This window comes from Leuresthes tenuis, unplaced genomic scaffold (assembly GCF_036924035.1).
Source record: "Leuresthes tenuis unplaced genomic scaffold, fLeuTen1.0.hap1 SCAF_23, whole genome shotgun sequence".
NCBI lineage: Eukaryota > Metazoa > Chordata > Actinopteri > Atheriniformes > Atherinopsidae > Leuresthes > Leuresthes tenuis.
In genome coordinates, this window is record NW_027325377.1 from 11,307,708 (window position 1) to 11,325,918 (window position 18,211).

Here is an 18,211-nt window from a genome sequence, read left to right on the forward strand (position 1 = left end):
TTTCCTCCCCAACCATTAGTTGAGGTTACCCAGACACACTCGTAAATACCAGCCTAACCCTGTCCCCCCTAAAGTGCAGCTATCTCATAATAACAAGCCCACCATTGTAAAGAGGAATTTAAGAAAACAGGGCAGGGTGGTACCTTGAAGCTCAGTGTTTTGCAGGTTATACACAGTAACACTCAATGCAATGCATATAAGAATTATTTTCCATTACATTCCTCTCTTTTGATTATAATAATACCATTATATTAATCAACCCAAAAGAAACAAGGAAAATAATAACTTTATCTGTAAAACATCAGCCTGCATTTGCACACAACGTGAGTTTAAAATGCAGGCATCATAGTGATAAAGGGTCCAATGATAAACAATCAAAACATGAACAATTAAATATGATTATCTTCATCCCTCTCTAAGTCAGCGTCACTAGAGGAAAAATTTTGAAAGCAAAAAAGTTCTTTGACTCATTTGAATCATTTGGTGAGATACATACAATGAGGCCTTTCACACAGGGAAAAATACAGCAGCCCTGTATTATTGCTTCCTGTGAAATCAAGATACAATGTGCACATGCTGGTTACAAATAAGAAAATACAAACAACAAACAGTTTCTTCCATGGTTCACAGCATGTGTATGATCATCTTCATCACAGGTCTCAGTAAGGATGTTTCAATCTTCGGTGTCAGAGGTTACTAGCACTTAACACACCGGTGGAGTACAGCTTTTACTGCTGACTCTTATCTTTGTCCTTCCGGGCGTGTTGGTTAGGCTGATGTATGTCAGGGTGGAAGTCATCTACTGGTTCTGGTACCTTCTTACAGTGACTGGCATGAATCCAGGTTGCTCTCTCTGCAACTTTAACAGCTGTATGAGTGACCAGTAGCACCTGGAACGGGCCTTGCCAACGTTTGGACTTCCAATGTTTCCTGCGAAGTTCCTTCACCACCTGTCATCTGGTTGGAGTGGTGTGTTTTCTGTGGCTGGAAGGGCTGCTTTTACTGTCTGTGAAACTTGAGATAGAACAGTGGAAAGGTTTCGACAGTAAGACAACATAGCATCATCACAAACAGTTGTGGAAGGGAGGGGTCTGGTTACAGGTCCCAATCCCAGGTTAGGAGGTCTGCCAAATAAAATTTCAAATGGGCTGAGATTCACTTGAGCTCTGATTCTCATTCTCATGTAGGTAAGCACAATAGGTAATGTTTTTGTCCATGGCAGACCTGTTTCTTCACAACATTTGGCTAACTTGGACTTTAATGTACCATTTTCTCTTTCCACAGCACCTCCACTCTGTGGATGATAAGCACAATGTGTGCGCAAGGTTATTCCCAGGAATTTACCAACCTCAGTCAATGCAGTGTTTACAAAATGTGTGCCATTATCACTGCTGATCTTCTCTGGAATGCCCCATCTAGGAATGATTTCTGTTTAGCAGTGCTTTAGTCACTGCATTACTGTTTGCATGTTTTGCAGGGAAAACTTCAACCCATTTACTAAACACGTCCACTATTACTAGTGCATATTTCTTTCCTTCAGCTGGTGTGAGTTCAACAAAATCCATCATCAAATGTTCAAAAGGTTTCTCTGATGGAGGGTGTGCAACTTGCGATGTGTGTAATGCCTTTCCTACATTATGTGTGGCACAAACCATACATGACTGACAGTATTTTTGCGCATATGAACTGAACCCTTTTGTGAACCACTGAGCAGTGAGTGCATTCAGCATCCCCCCTTTTGACACATGGTCCAACCCATGTGTCAATTTTGAAAAATGAGGAAAAAAATGTTTAGGTAGACAGGGTTTACCATCAGGTCCCATCCAAACACCATCCATATAAGTTGCACCCACAGAGGACCAAATGCGTCCAGAGGACCAAATTTCATCTGCAGAGGCAAAAGTTTGCAAAGCATGGAGATCTGTGAGGGAGTCTTCTGCCTGCAAAGAGAGGGAAGCGAAAACAGGAAAAGATTTAGCTGCTTGCTTAGCTGCAGCATCAGCTCTGGCATTGCCACAAGCAACAGGATTGTCTGAGTTAGTGTGAGCCGCACACTTACAGACCGAGATTGCTGTAGGCAAAAGGATCGCATCAAGAAGATCAGAAACCTGCTTGGAGTTCAGAATAGTTTTACCATCTGATTTAAGGAAATGCCTGTGTTTCCACAGCGCACCAAAGTCATGAACAACACCAAAAGCATATCTGGAATCTGTGTAAATAGTGACAGACTTACCAGCTGCCAACTTACAAGCTTCAGTAAGTGCAATAAGCTCAGTAGTTTGAGCAGAGAAATGTTTAGGAAGAGAACCAGACAACAAAGTGTCATGTGAAGAACATACTGCAAACCAAACACAGTTAGTACCTGTGGCTGGATCACGCAAAGCTGATCCATCTACAAAAAGAATCATGTCAGAGTTTGGAAGAGGAGTCTCTAAAAGATCAGGTCGGGGTGTACAAACTTGTTCCAAAACAGCTTCACAGTCATGAGGCTCCCCATCCTCAGGAGTTGGAAGCAAAGTAGCAGGATTCAGAACAGTACAACGTTTAACAGTGACATTTGGCATATCACAGAGGTGTATCTGAGCCAACGAGCAGTTGAAAGATGTGAAGTTTTCTGCTCGAGAAGAATAAAGGCAACAGCATGAGGAACCAAAACAGTCAAATTAGCGTAGCCCACAATATCTTGGGAGGCCAGGACAGCTTTCTCTGCAGCTGCAACAGCACGAAGACAACCAGGCAGGCCTGCAGCCACAGAGTCCAGTTTTGCTGAGAAATGAGCCACTGGCCTTTGCCTGCCCCATGTTCCTGCATAAGAACAGATGTCATACAACCATGCTTCTCATCAACTGCCTGTATGAAAGGTTTATGAGGATCTGGAATGCCAAGTGTTGGTGCTGTTTGAAGAGCCAGCTTAAGCTGACTAAAGGCTGGAGCTGCATGTCAGAACTGCAGCTGCCTTTACCATGGATAAGAGCACCTAAGAGAGCTTCGAGAAAAGAGTAGTTAGGAATAAAGTTCCTGCAGTAAGATGTTATACCTAAGAATGACATAAGCTGTTTTTTAGTAACCGGTTTAGGAATGATCTGAACTGCAGCAACACGTTTAGGAGAAAGTGAGCGCCCATCCTTAGAAATCACATGACCCAAAAAGGTGACTTCGTCCTGTACAAACTGTAACTTAGAAAGGCTGGCTTTATGGCCATAAGAAGGAAGATGTTTCAACAGATTCACTGTCTTTTTCACACTGTTGTTTAGATGGACCACATAAAAGGATGTCATCCACATACTGCAAAAGAGCAGAGCCTGTGGTTGATTGAAGTTAATCCAGACTAGCTTTGAGGGCAGCATTGTAAATAGTGGGACTTTCACAGTACCCCTGGCATAACCGGGTAAAAGTCCAAGATCTCCCTTCAAACTAAAAAGCAAACCAAAATGGGCTATCAGGGTGCACTGGCGACAAGTCAACCACTGAGAAAAACTGTGCATCTGATGTAATTTGAGACAAAATAGTGTGTGGGTTGGGCACAGTAGGAGCATGTGGCTGAACTGCAGCATTCACCGCTTGGAGGTCCTGTACAAAACGCCATTCATCTGGCTGGCCAGCATCTTTAATCTTTTTAACAGGAAACAATGGAGTAAGCACAGGTGAATTTTCAAAAGGAACAATAACGCCTGTTTTCTGAAAAGATTGAAAAACAGGTTTAATCCCTTTAATTGCTTCAGGCTTAAAAGGGTATTGTTTTTTACATGGACAAAAGTCTGATTTAGGGGTGACAATTACTGGTTCACAGCCTTTTATCAACCCCACATCATATTTGCTCTTAGCCCAAAGATCATTGGGCACTTCAGCCAACATGGGTATCGAAGACAAATCTGTTTCAGATAAAAAACATGCTTCAAAATGTGATTCTGTGGTAGGAATTAAGTCCACAGTTCTTTGACAATGCATTGTACTCAAAAATGTTTTTTTGTATGTTGACAATCGTTCAGAAAACATCAAATTTGGATCAGCAGGTGAAACGGTCCACTCCATTTCTTTCTGACATGTAGCAACAAACTCTCCCACACCTTGTCACTGCCAGTGTGTACATTTGGCCAAGGAAATGTGAGGGCGAGTACCACAAACATTAAAAAAATCGAAGTGCTCTGGAGTGAGCGACACAGCCAATAAAGTAGGCGCACATATTTTTTCACTTCTTCTCATAGTCATTGTCAGGCCCCGAAGAAATGTGTGATGTGCAGTGCAAATCAGTAGGTTGCATGAAATCAGAAAGGGGTGAAACTAACGCTTTTGCTTCTTCCACTAGTTGTTGTGAAAAAGGAGAGCTGGGAAGTTTCCACTCATAAGCATATGTAAGTGCCGATGAATCAAACTGCACTGCTGTGAAAACTTTGTCAGGCTGTAACATAACCTTAACACCCTCTGGTGTAGAAGTTAAAATAATGCCTAATTTACACATGAGATCACAGCCCATCAGGTTAATGGGACACAACTCTGATAACAAAAATGAGTGTTTGAAGGAGAGCTCATCGGGAGTGACAACACGCAATGGGCATTGTCATTTTCTCCTTCACAACCTGGCCTGAGGCAGACATACAGTAAACGTGGTTTCCACTTAACTTTTGAGGACAATCAAACTCCCCTGACGTCACTACTGATGAACATAAGTTCCTATATTCTGAAAGAAATATCTTTGCTCTAGGACGGAAATAGCATGCAAAACTTTACTACGTGAATCACAGTCGGCAAGGTTTCTTCACTACACAGAGCAGGAAAAATGTGTGAGTGTGTTTGTGCTATCACCCATCAGTGGAGGCTCCGCTGCCGCGTGACGTCCAGAACCTGCCTCCCACCCTCAGTCAGCCTTTTGCCCAATTTCATCACTTTTCAGCTGTGGACAGTCCTTCTTCCAGTGTCCAGTCTGGCCACAGTAAAAACAAATATTCGGATCATAGCTCTGGCGTGGCCCATTTCGACCTCCTCTCCCACACGTCCACGTCTTCAACTTCGGCCTCGTCCTCTGTTTACACCAACTGCGTAATACATGGTCATGGCTGCCAAATGCAGCTCCTTTTCACACTTGTCCCTTTTGGTTGTCTTACGCGTCTCAACTTGGTTATGAGCATGGCAAACATATCGGCGAACGTCAGCCAAACGAGGACCCTCACACCATCCCACGTAAATGTTCTTTACTTCAGTGGCGACATCTGGCATGAGGCCTTTAATTATTGCATTGCATGCAATACTCTCCCATGGTCCTGATTCATTACCCAAATCCCTTGGTCTCTGATGACCGCTGTGCTTGCTGACTTCCTCAAGGATGCGGTGTACAAAATCATCAGTCCCTTCACCGGGTTTCTGTTTGCAGGTGTAAATGTGGGACATATTGATTTTGGTTGGAAATTGAGTGGTGATGGCTTGACACAGTCTTTGGATGGCTGCTTCATATTGAGCGTTATCATTATGTCCTCGTTCACTGTTGGTAGGTCGCAAATCCAGTTGTAGCATACTGGCCTCTATTTTGCAGAGGTCGGTCGGTTTGAACTTTTTTGCCAATGTGCGACGCAATTCAACCCCAGTCGGGCAGATTGTGCGCAGAAATCTCGCAACTCGTCAGCAAAATGGGGTCCAGAAATCTCTGGATCTGGTAAGCATTGTTATGCTTCCATGATGTCAGTCTCAGTCCAGGGTCGATAAACCAGTAATGGTCCAGTGGGAACTGCAACTTTAACCATAGGCATGGTTTGAATCTGGTTTTGTTTTTTCTCACGTTTAGATCTCTGAAGTCCAGATTGTGGGTAAAGGATTTTTGTCACTTGCGTTAAAAGTTCTTGGGCAGGTACGCTGGAGAACCAAACGTCTTCCTTTTCCTCATCATCAGACCTATGTAACTGATGTTGTGAGAATGATGGAATTTCTTCCAGAGGGAGGATGGAAGAAGTCCCTTCTTCCCGAGAGGCTTGTGGCAGGGCTGGCTGTTGTTGTTGCAGGGCAGGAGTCCAGGTCTGGATCCGGCACAGCTAATACTAAATTATTATCATCATTCCGTCATGGCATTTGTTTAACATTTTCCTTTCTTTCTCTTAATACACTTTATTTTTTCCAAAATTCTATACCTTTCTTACTTCTTATTTAAACTTAATTTTCTTTTTTTTGCTTCATCTCTTTCTCATATTTGCAAAACTTTTCTTCTAATTTTCTTATTTCTAACATACTAAAAGAACCTTCAGGTGGAAAACCTCTGGACCATATGTCTTTTTCATTTCATCATGCTTAGGTCCCCCGGTAGGGTCAAAAGTCTGAGACCTACTGTTTCCCATTCTCAGACTTGGAATGGGGAAATATATTCCTTCACTCAAAGGACGTCTCCAATGAGGACCTTAATCTGTACTCACACTTCTTCGGAGTACTTCACACTTCTTCGGACTGCTTCAAAAGTTTCACTTACTCATGAAATCTCTGTCTCACTGATGACACAACCGGGAAACACTCTTTTATTCAAATAAAAACTAAAAAGCAGTCCTATCGTCTCAGACTATCATATTTCAAAAATGATCCCAGCGCTGGTATTCAAGAAAAGGACCTGCCAGTCCTCTCTCTCAGAAAAGGCCTTGGAGGTATGAGGCTGGAACAGCTACTTCAGTCCAGGCTGGCCATGCACTGCGATCCGGTCCAGAGACACCAGTCGAGGGATCCTGTTCGTGACGCCAAAATTGTGGTGGAAATTTAGTAACGCACAGAGTCAGTTATTTTCTTCTGAGGAGATAAGAGGCTTTAATAATAATATCTTGAAAGAGAGAACAACACAGTACAGAATACAGAGTTGCTCTGACCACTGAAGCAAAAACACACAGTTATATTGCCCGCTCATCACGTCATCTGTCTTTGGTTGATAGTTGATTGTTCTTCTAACTTTCCTCCCCAACCATCAGTTTAGGTTACCCAAAAGGAGTGTATTGCTCCATCACAAGTATGCTTCTTTCACATACAGGGTAATATGAAGAATTTTATGCCTGAAACCTATTTAGACATGCAAAAATATGAAGGACAAAGCAGTTTTAACTTGGTTTGAGTGAAGGAATTCATTTTATATCAAAATCCGGAATTGTGCATTATGGCAGCAGAATTGTAGTCTGAATACCTTTATGCCAAACAGATTTGCTTTGCCAAGGGAAGTTTTATAAATGTTTATTGTTTATGTTTACAATATATAAACTAGCAGAATAATTAATTCATCCTCCTGGTCCCTCCCACCCCGGAGAGGGCAGCCAGAGACTGGCTGCAATAGGCATCCCCGCTACCTGGGACCCAACACAGGGCAGGAGGGCCTGATGTCCACCAGGCTCGGGGCCTGCAGTCACCATATTCCGGGAGCTACTGTACCCCCAGAAGGAACCCATCCCGCCCCACCCCACTCAACCCAACCCCACCCCGGAGGACCTCTACAAAAACAAACAAACAACAACAAAAATCAAACAAACAAACAAACAAATCACCCGGTCACACCAGTCGCAGCAGCGAGACCCACCATCACCCAGGCCCCCCCCAACAGGGGAAAAGCACACCCCCACACAGACCCCCTCCCCCTCACCGCACGCCCCAACACCCTAAAAAAAATAACCACCTGCGGACACCTTGGAGTTCCCAGAGCAACAAGGCCGGCACCAGGATCTGCACCAACCCACGCATATTGTGGCATGTCCAGGGCAACCCAGACCCCCCAGGCACAGGCAGGGCCCCGCCCCGGGCGCAAGGCAGCGGCAAGCCACCAGGTCCAGGCCCAGCTCCACCACCCACGCCAGAGCGGCCCGGTCACCCGGTACAGAGCCAGCAGCCACCACCCCAAGGCCCCTAAGGGACCCCGCCCCACACCGCAAGACAGCCCCACCCGCAAGCCCCCAAAACTGCCCTCCAAGCCCGACACACAGTCCCCCCCAGCAATGACCAACCCGGTCCCCACGACCCGAGAGACCACCAGACGCCCGAAGCCACACAGCCCCCCCCAGCACACACCCAACCGCTCAGAGCGACGGGACAGCAACCCACCACCAACACTATGTGATCAAGCTAATCAGAGGGGACCAGAGAGAATTAAATTCAGCCAATTGATGTTTTGAGGAGGCAGACATTGTTTCCATGCTAATATAATCTAAAAGAAAATTTCTAAACTGGTTAATACACAGATTGTTCTTCGCTTTCCAGTTCATGAGAATAGTTTTCTTTGCTATACATAACACTGTGAGGATCATGTGTGCTAAGCTAAATTCCACGTTGATGTTGTCTAAGTCACCCAGTATGCACAGTGTGGGGCATGCAGGAATGCTACACTTTAGCCATGTTGATAGGTCCGCACAGACTTCAAGCCAGAACTTCTGGACAGGCGCACAAAACCACAAAGCGTGTGCATAATCATCAGGTGTGTTATCTGTGCAATGTGAGCAGATGTTTGAGTGTGTTAGACCCATCCTGAACATCCTTTGTCCTGTATAGTGTGTTCTATGAAGAATTTTGTATTGTATGAGCTGTAAATTAGGATTTTGAGTCATTCTGAAGGTGTTCAAACATATTTGTGGCCAGAAGCTATGACTAGAACTGATGGATAAATCTGCCTCCCATTTTGAGGACGGTAGAGACATTGTGTCATCTATCTTAGACAATAATTTATATATTTTTGATAGTAGTTTTGGGGTGCAGATGCTTAGAAATTCTGCTACCCTAATCGGGAGTTGTAAGTCTGGTTGGTGGAGGATATATTTCTTTGTTATTATAGACTTAAGTTGTTGATATTCTAGGAATTTATTGCTGCCTATCTCATGTTGTGATATGAGCTCATCAAATGAAATAAAATGTCCATTTTGGATTATATGTTCCAGATGTTTGATTCCTTTGATCTTCCACAGAGTAAAGTTTAGCATTTTTTTGTTTTGCAGGATGTCAGGATTGTTCCAGATGGGTGTAAGCTTACACGGGACAAGTGAAGACTTTGTTATTTTAAGAAATTCCCACCAGGCTGTCAGAGAGGTGCTGATGTTAATGCTTTTGAAACATTTGTGATTTTTTACGTTTTGACTAATAAGTGGCAGGTCAGAGATTTCCAGATTATCACACAATGCTTGTTCTATATTTATCCATGTTCATCTATTGGGCTAGGTTTAAACCATTTTGATATATACTGTAACCTATTGGCTAAGGAATAGTGCTGAAAATTAGGTAAATCTAATCCACCACTGTCCTTGGTCTTCTGTAGGGTTTTTAAACTAATACGTGGTGGTTTGTTTTTCCACGGAAATTTGGAGATGCATGAATCTAGTGACTTAAACCAAGAAGCAGGTTGGTTTTATGGGGATCATTGAGAACAAATAGTTAACTTTTGGTAGTATCATCATTTTAATGGTTGTAACTCTCCCCATAAGTGATATAGGTAAGGACTTCCAACGAGAGAGATTGTCCTCTACTGTCTTTAATAATTGCACATAAATTAGCTTTGTTAGCTCTGAGAGCCTGGAGGAAATGTTTATGCCTAAATATCTAATATTTCCTGACTGTAAAGTGATCGCAGGTATATTCTGGACCCTACAGTTAATGGGCAGAACTGTGGTCTTAGACCAATTGATAGAGTAGTCAGAAAGTGCTGAGAATTTATTTATGAGTGTGATCGTGAGTGAGAGACGTCTGTGAGTTCTGAAGGAAAAGTAATACATCATCAGCATAAAGACTTATTTTATGCTCAATATTTTGGGGTTGGATGTCTTTAATATTTCTATCTTGTCTGATAGCAGCTGCTAAAGGTTTGATGAAAATAGCAAAAAGTGAGGGAGAAAGTGAGCAACCCTGTCTTGTACTTCTCTGCAGACTGAAGCTTGGAGAAGTTTGATCATTTGTCCTGACACTTGCATTTGGGGAGTCAGTTATTTTCTTGTGAGGAGATAAGAGACTTTAATAATAATATCTTGCAAGAGAGAACAACACAGTACAGAATACAGAGTTGCTCTGACCACTGAAGCAAAAACACACAGTTATATTGCCCGCTCATCACGTCATCTGTTTTTGGGTATAATTGATTGTTCTTCTAACTTTCCTCCCCAACCATCAGTTGAGGTTACCCAGACACACTCGTAAATACCAGCCTAACCCTGTCCCCCCTAAAGTGCAGCTATCTCATTATAACAAGCCCACCATTGTAAAGAGGAATTTAAGAAAACAGGGCAGGGTGGTACCTTGCAGCTCGGTCATTTGCAGGTTATACACAGTAACACTCAATACAATGCATATAAGAATTATTTTCCATTACATTCCTCCCTTTTGATTATAATAATACCATTATATTAATCAACCCAAAAGAAACAAGGAAAATAATAACTTTATCTGTAAAACATCAGCTTGCATTTGCACACAACGTGAGTTTAAAATGCAGGCATCATAGTAATAAAGGGTCCAATGATAAACAATCAAAACATGAACAATTAAACATGATTATCTTCATCCCTCTCTAAGTCAGCGTCACTAGAGGAAAAATTTTGAAAGCAAGAAAGTTATTTGAGTCATTTGGTCTTTTTCACACTGTTGTTTAGATGGACTACATAAAATGATGTCATCCACATACTGCAAAAGAGCAGAGCCTGTGGTTGATTGAAGTTAATCCAGACTAGCTTTGAGGGCAGCATTGTAAATAGTGGGACTTTCACAGTACCCCTGGCATAACCGGGTAAAAGTCCAAGATCTCCCTTCAAACTAAAAAGCAAACCAAAATGGGCTATCAGGGTGCACTGGCGACAAGTCAACCACTGAGAAAAACTGTGCATCTGATGTAATTTGAGACAAAATAGTGTGTGGGTTGGGCACAGTAGGAGCATGTGGCTGAACTGCAGCATTCACCGCTTGGAGGTCCTGTACAAAACGCCATTCATCTGGCTGGCCAGCATCTTTAATCTTTTTAACAGGAAACAATGGAGTAAGCACAGGTGAATTTTCAAAAGGAACAATAACGCCTGTTTTCTGAAAAGATTGAAAAACAGGTTTAATCCCTTTAATTGCTTCAGGCTTAAAAGGGTATTGTTTTTTACATGGACAAAAGTCTGATTTAGGGGTGACAATTACTGGTTCACAGCCTTTTATCAACCCCACATCATATTTGCTCTTAGCCCAAAGATCATTGGGCACTTCAGCCAACATGGGTATCGAAGACAAATCTGTTTCAGATAAAAAACATGCTTCGAAATGTGATTCTGTGGTAGGAATTAAGTCCACAGTTCTTTGACAATGCATTGTACTCAAAAATGTTTTTTTGTATGCTGACAATCGTTCAGAAAACATCAAATTTGGATCAGCAGGTGAAACAGTCCACTCCATTTCTTTCTGACATGTAGCAACAAACTCTCCCACACCTTGTCACTGCCAGTGTGTACGTTTGGCCAAGGAAATGTGAGGGCGAGTACCACAAACATTAAAAAAATCGAAATGCTCTGGAGTGAGCGACACAGCCAATAAAGTAGGCGCACATATTTTTTCACTTCTTCTCATAGTCATTGTCAGGCCCCAAAGAAATGTGTGATGTGCAGTGCAAATCAGTAGGTTGCATGAAATCAGAATGGGGTGAAACTAACGCTTTTGCTTCTTCCACTAGTTGTTGTGAAAAAGGAGAGCTGGGAAGTTTCCACTCATAAGCATATGTAAGTGCCGATGAATCAAACTGCACTGCTGTGAAAACTTTGTCAGGCTGTAACATAACCTTAACACCCTCTGGTGTAGAAGTTAAAATAATGCCTAATTTACACATGAGATCACAGCCCATCAGGTTAATGGGACACAACTCTGATAACAAAAATGAGTGTTTGAAGGAGAGCTCATCGGGAGTGACAACACGCAATGGGCATTGTCATTTTCTCCTTCACAACCTGGCCTGATGCAGACATACAGTAAACGTGGTTTCCACTTAACTTTGGAGGACAATCAAACTCCCCTGACGTCACTACTGATGAACATAAGTTCCTATATTCTGAGAGAAATATCTTTGCTCTAGGACGGAAATAGCATGCAAAACTTTACTACGTGAATCACAGTCGGCAAGCGTTGCTTCACTACACAGAGCAGGAAAAATGTGTGAGTGTGTTTGTGCTATCACCCATTAGTGGAGGCTCCGCTGCCGCGTGACGTCCAGAACCTGCCTCCCACCCTCAGTCAGCCTTTTGCCCAATTTCATCACTTTTTAGCTGTGGACAGTCCTTCTTCCAGTGTCCAGTCTGGCCACAGTAAAAACAAATATTCGGATCATAGCTCTGGCGTGGCTCCTCTCCCACACGTCCACGTCTTCGACTTCGGCCTCGTCCTCTGTTTACACCAACTGCGTAATACATGGTCATGGTTGCCACATGCAGCTCCTTTTCACACTTGTCCCTTTTGGTTGTCTTACGCGTCTCAACTTGGTTCTGAGCATGGCGAGCATATCGGCGAACGTCAGCCAAACGAGGACCCTCACACCATCCCACGTAAATGTTCTTTACTTCAGTGGCGACATCTATATAATATTGTCTGGGTCCCGTTAAAACATGTATTTTTCCCATCTAATTCCTTGTTTGCTTTAAAACAAGTATTCCCCATTTTCTATCCCTTCAGTAGCCAACCAGTTTGTATGGAGTACACTGGAGCAACTTGACTGATCAGTAAAACACTGCTTTTGTTGTCACCGCAAGGCTTCCCCCGTCGGTTGTTTCACTGAGACACTACTGAGTAACTACAACTCAACACAGTTTATACACATAACATTCATATACATACTAACAAACAAACAAACAATAATTTATCGCAATTTTCTCATCTCTGTTTGAACGTACACCCAGGTAAATATTCCTGTAGTCTTCTCATACCGACTATGGACCCATTCATTGTTTAACTTCACTGTTTTGCAAATCCTAATTGAATATTACACATTGACATTGAACTTTACTGGATAAGCAGGTCTTCATTGCATTCAGCAGCCTATATGTGAGCATCTATGTGTAAGCTGTTCTTCTTTGCATTTATCAGCAGCAAGCAATTCTTCACTGCACATGCATATGTAAATAGTAAAACAATTCCAATGTGTTAGCGAAACCTTCTATATCACAGTGGTTTCTAAGATCTATTTTAAGTTCTTTGCCATCAGTGAGATGACATAGTTTACAAAGTGTGTCAAATTATCACTGAAGATCTTTTCAGGAATTTCAAATCTAGAAATGAGTTATTTTACGCGTGATTTTGCTACTGAGAGTGCATCTGCTTGTGCACATGGAAATATTTCAGACCATTTGGTAAAAACCTCTGTTGTCACTGAGCAGAATCGTTTCCCTTAACATTAATTTAGTTCAATGAAATCTACACAATAATGAAATAATGAAATACAAACAAATATGTTGAAAAAGATACACTGGCTTAGGGAATTATCTTCGTTTTGGTCTTAGATTGCCCTGTGGAATGTATTTTGCACATATTTGACCTGCTAGACAAAACTTTATTCATTTATTTATTCTAAAAAAAAAATTCAATAATTAGTAAAACCATATGCTGTAAAAACCTTGTTCATTATTGCTTCCATCCCTCCTGTTGAGACATGACATGGTCCGTGGCTCAATACTGCAGCATATTTAAACAAATTCTTTGGCAGTATGGTTTTCCTTCCGGTCATTCATACGAGTCTATTGTAGATGGCAATTGAATAACATCTAATAATGCTAAAATATTTGTAGTTTATACATTTAGCTGTGGATGTCAACATACCTGTTTTTCCAATGCTGTGTTAACACATGTACAGTTGAGAAGGCATACTGACTGTCAGTGTAAACGTTAACAACCTTTTTGTTATTTAATTTACAAGCTTCAGTTAAAGCTACCAATTCGACTGCTTGAACAGAGTAATTTTTTGGTAGTTGGTGTTTTAAGAAAACTTCAGTTTCTGTTACTACTGCAAATCCTGTAGCATTTGTGCCATCAGGGTTTTTTGCTTGACCTGTTGAATAAATATAGTTATTTCTGCATTTTCATAACGTATATCAGTTAAGTCTGGCCTGGGTAAAACACTGATGGTTATTTCTGACATGCAATCATGAGGCTTTCCATCTGTGGGGTAGGTAGCAGTGTGGATGGATTAAGTGTAGCACATCTCTCGACAACAAGGTGTGGCTGTGAAAGAAGAACTGTTATGTAGGAGAGATGTCTGGTAAAGATATTTTGTTAAGTAACCATATCACAGCCACTGCATGAGGTACCTTAAGTGTTAATGGGTGAAATAACACCATTATTGTTGATGCCTGCACTGCCAATGGCTTCTGGCCATTGATTCAAAAGTACGATCTCGTCCCTGTTTCCCCCTTTCAGTGGACACTTGCCCCTAATTACCGCAATTCAGCAGGGGGTCTTTCATTAGGAGTACTGGACTCCCCCGTGCACGGTTTCAGCTCCGACCCTGGAAAGCGGAAAAAACGTTGAGATCTGGTTTGAGGACCCAATTGTTGAGAAAAGTCTCTCAATGAGACTCAGAGTTGCTGGAGTCAGTTAATGCAAATGTTTAATCTTGCAGCAAGTTCAAGAATGTGTGTGTGAATGGGTGTATGTGTGCGAACGTGTGTGAGTTTGTGTATGTGAGAGTTTAATGAACCTGTTATCCACAGGCAGGTCTTAACTAGTATGGCACAGGTCCAACCTGTCTCATCTTTTTTGGAAGGTCCAGCGCTCGGCCGTAACCCTTCTGTCTGTTTGGACTCTCACATACATTCGGTTAATCATAGAAAAACGAGAACAAAACTTTTTAGCCCCTTAAATTCATAAAACAGACATGGTGCAGTTATTTCCATTCTAGAAAATAAGAGTAATCACCACCATTCCTATAAATTCTGGATATTCTAACAATCTGAATCTTTTTTAAATGTTCGATGAAGCCCTTTGCTGTTCTGTTTAGAGACTCAGCTGATCATAAACCAAGTTTTGCTCTTGAACCAAGCTTCTAAACTCTTCACCTTTTTCATTTCTCAGTTAGTATTCACTTTAAAACTGATTAAAAGAAAAATTAAATGAATGCCTATCAACAAATGTGGGATCTAAACTCTAGTGCTTTCTCTAAAATAATTTCCTTTCTCAATTCAGAAATGTGTGTGTGTAAGTCACAACACCCGTGACACCAAAACGGCTTTCTTTTCTCTCTTTTCTCTACACTCTGCACTGTGAGCACACACACCAAATCAGAAAGGCTTTTTTCTCTCTTTTCTACATTATGGACTGTGGGGACACAAAACCGCTCTCTCTCTTTTTTTTTTTGATTGTGTGCCAGGGCGTTGTCTCACGTATTAGATTATGCTTAAGATACGAATGGGTTTATCAGTCACATCAGAATCCATACATACTGATCCTCCCGTAATAAAATGGTCGGATCTTATCAAACACACTTTGTTTCTTGTGACAAGTCAGCGAAACAGCGTATACACGTCAAGACACTGAATCAAGTTTGCCAAAAGAACTCATAAGTTTGGCAGTATTGCTCTGCCGTCAGCAATCATACACCCATTTTATTTTCATGAGACATGTGCAGGCACCTGTTCATCTACTGTTCTATCACTATGAATTAGTTTATCTATTATCAATAAGGATACTTCTACAACTACTTTCAAAGTATGTCCGGACTTCTTATGTTGTCAGTTGCTATATATGAATAAGTGGGTTGCTACTGAAAAGCATTAAGCATGTCACACAGCCCAAACATATAACATTTCAGGACACTTACACAACACATTCAAATCAAACAGTCAGACAACATACAAGAACATATACCCCAGCCGGCATTGCTCCCTGCCTATTTTCCTACAACTCACTATGTGTGCGCACACCTTTATTCACAAACTCTTCAACTTATACTCTTTTACCGAAGCTGCTACAGCTCGATTGGCCAAATACCCTTAGATCCTATTTCGGTGAATTTGACATCTGCCTTGTATGTAACAGATTAGCGGTTTAGCAGTTTTAATTTAGTTTGAGTGAAGGAATTCATTTTATAGCAAAATCCGAAATCGTGAAGAACTCATGAAAGTAAGCTTATTCTCGGATTCCTGAAACTTTAGATTTGCTCTTTCTTTTACTGCAAAGTACAACGTTGAGCAGCACTAATGAGTTGTTTCTATTTTTGGCAGGCTTTACCTTTGCGGATGAAGCCCTTTCTGTCTGTGCAAAAGAAATCTTGTTACTGTGCAGAGTGACTTCTCTGAGTAGAGTCGCCTTACTTGTTGCGACTGTGCCGATGTTCGAAGCTGGAGTGCAAAGTTGTTGCTTGAATGGTGCTCGCTGGAGCGTGTGGTAGTGTAAAGTTATACCATTTAAAAGGGCTGAAGAGTGCTCAGTGCAGCGGGTGGGCGGAGGTGCAAAGTGACACTATGGCCATAAAAAGAACACCGCTACAAGTGCGCATTGTGCCAGGAAGGGCCCTCGGACGTGAACCAGTGGACAGTTATCGCTTCTCGGCCTTTTGGCTAAGATCAAGTGTAGTATCTGTACTTATCAGTTTAATATGTGATATGTCTATGCAAGGACTACATATTAAATGGATTTTTATCAATAGGAGTTGAAAAAGGAGCTTGCTCCGTTCACTCCAAGCATCGACCCGGTACTGCAGTGCCGCTGGGAACGGTGCGCTCTCCTCTGCTCTTGTGAAAAAGCAAACAGCGGTGCAGGATGGAAGTTTCAGGGAGCCTAAGATGAAACTTTCTTTTAATCTGCTGATAAAAGAGAGTGAATGCGAAGCAGACTTTAACACGGCTCTGGGAGCGAGCCGAGTGCGGGCTAACCGGGGGAATTGCTTGAAACAAACGCGACACCGAATGAGCAGTCAGATCAAAGCCTCAATACGGTGTTCCCGTGTTGTTTGTGGCTGCCTTGTCTTTTGCACAGAGTAAAAGACAAGGCAGCCATCGAATAGGGCCCGATTGTTCCTACTTGGTCAGCCGAGGAGCAAGGGGGGGGAGCAAGCGTCTCAACCAAGCAAAGCTCACCATGGGGAAGGTGGCTATGCCAACTAGCCTGATGCCCTGCTCCCGCAGTGATGGATAATCATACACTGGTTTCTCTTCATAATGTACAAGTCTTTCGCCTTTTACCAAAGACTTCCGTGGAGAGCAGCACTAATGAATTGTTTCTATTTTTGGCAGGCTTTACCTTTGCGGGTGAAGCCCTTTCTGTCTGTGCAAAAGAAATCTTGTTACTGTGCAGAGTGACTTCTCTGAGTAGAGTCGCCTTACTTGTTGCGACTGTGCCGATGTTGCTTGAATGGTGCTCGCTGGAGCGTGCGGTAGTGTAAAGTTATACCATTTAAAAGGGTTGAAGAGTGCTCAGTGCAGCGGGTGGGCGGAGGTGCAAAGTGACACTATGGCCATAAAACGAACACCGCTACAAGTGCGCATTGTGCCAGGAAGGGCCCTCGGACGTGAACCAGTGGACAGTTATCGCTTCTCGGCCTTTTGGCTAAGATCAAGTGTAGTATCTGTACTTATCAGTTTAATATGTGATATGTCTATGCAAGGACTACATATTAAATGGATTTTTATCAATAGGAGTTGAAAAAGGAGCTTGCTCCGTTCACTCCAAGCATCGACCCGGTACTGCAGTGCCGCTGGGAACGGTGCGCTCTCCTCTGCTCTTGTGAAAAAGCAAACAGCGGTGCAGGATGGAAGTTTCTTTAATCTGCTGATAAAAGAGAGTGAATGCGAAGCAGACTTTAACACGGCTCTGGGAGCGAGCCGAGTGCGGGCTAACCAGGAGAATTGCTTGAAAGAAACGCGACACCGAATGAGCGGTCAGAACAAAGCCTCAATACGGTGTTCCTGTGGTGTTTTTATAAAATGCGGTGTAAAAAAAGGTGTGAATGCCCCATAGAAAACTAAAAGGTGGAGCGGAAGTGTTCGGCTGCAAGAAGGTGTGAATGTCCGACTATATTTGGTGAAAAGCAGGTGAAGCAAGGTCTGAATGCCCAACCTTACATCATCAAAAGCGAGATCAGAGGTTTTTGGCTGCAAGAAGGCCATAGTTTGCCAAAAGCGGGTAAGGTGCGAATGATCGGCTAAATATCAACAAAAGTGGGGGCGGAGGTCTTCGGATGCAAGTGGGTGTGAATATCCCACCATACAAGTATGGTGGAGAGGAAGCTGTGAATGGCCGACCATAGTTTGCAAAAAGCGGGTGAGAAAAGGTGCGAATGTCC

At 42.5% G+C, this 18,211-nt stretch overlaps 3 non-coding genes across 3 annotated transcripts; all 3 read left to right on the forward strand.

The window, feature by feature from the left end:
• Window positions 1-16,467: 16,467 nt before the first annotated feature.
• Window positions 16,468-16,655, forward strand: LOC140283333 (U2 spliceosomal RNA). Its single transcript, XR_011910038.1, has one exon. It is a non-coding gene; the product is annotated as a U2 spliceosomal RNA (small nuclear RNA).
• Window positions 16,656-17,066: 411 nt separating this feature from the next.
• Window positions 17,067-17,180, forward strand: LOC140283525 (U5 spliceosomal RNA). Its single transcript, XR_011910123.1, has one exon. It is a non-coding gene; the product is annotated as a U5 spliceosomal RNA (small nuclear RNA).
• Window positions 17,181-17,455: 275 nt separating this feature from the next.
• Window positions 17,456-17,643, forward strand: LOC140283334 (U2 spliceosomal RNA). Its single transcript, XR_011910039.1, has one exon. It is a non-coding gene; the product is annotated as a U2 spliceosomal RNA (small nuclear RNA).
• Window positions 17,644-18,211: the final 568 nt, after the last annotated feature.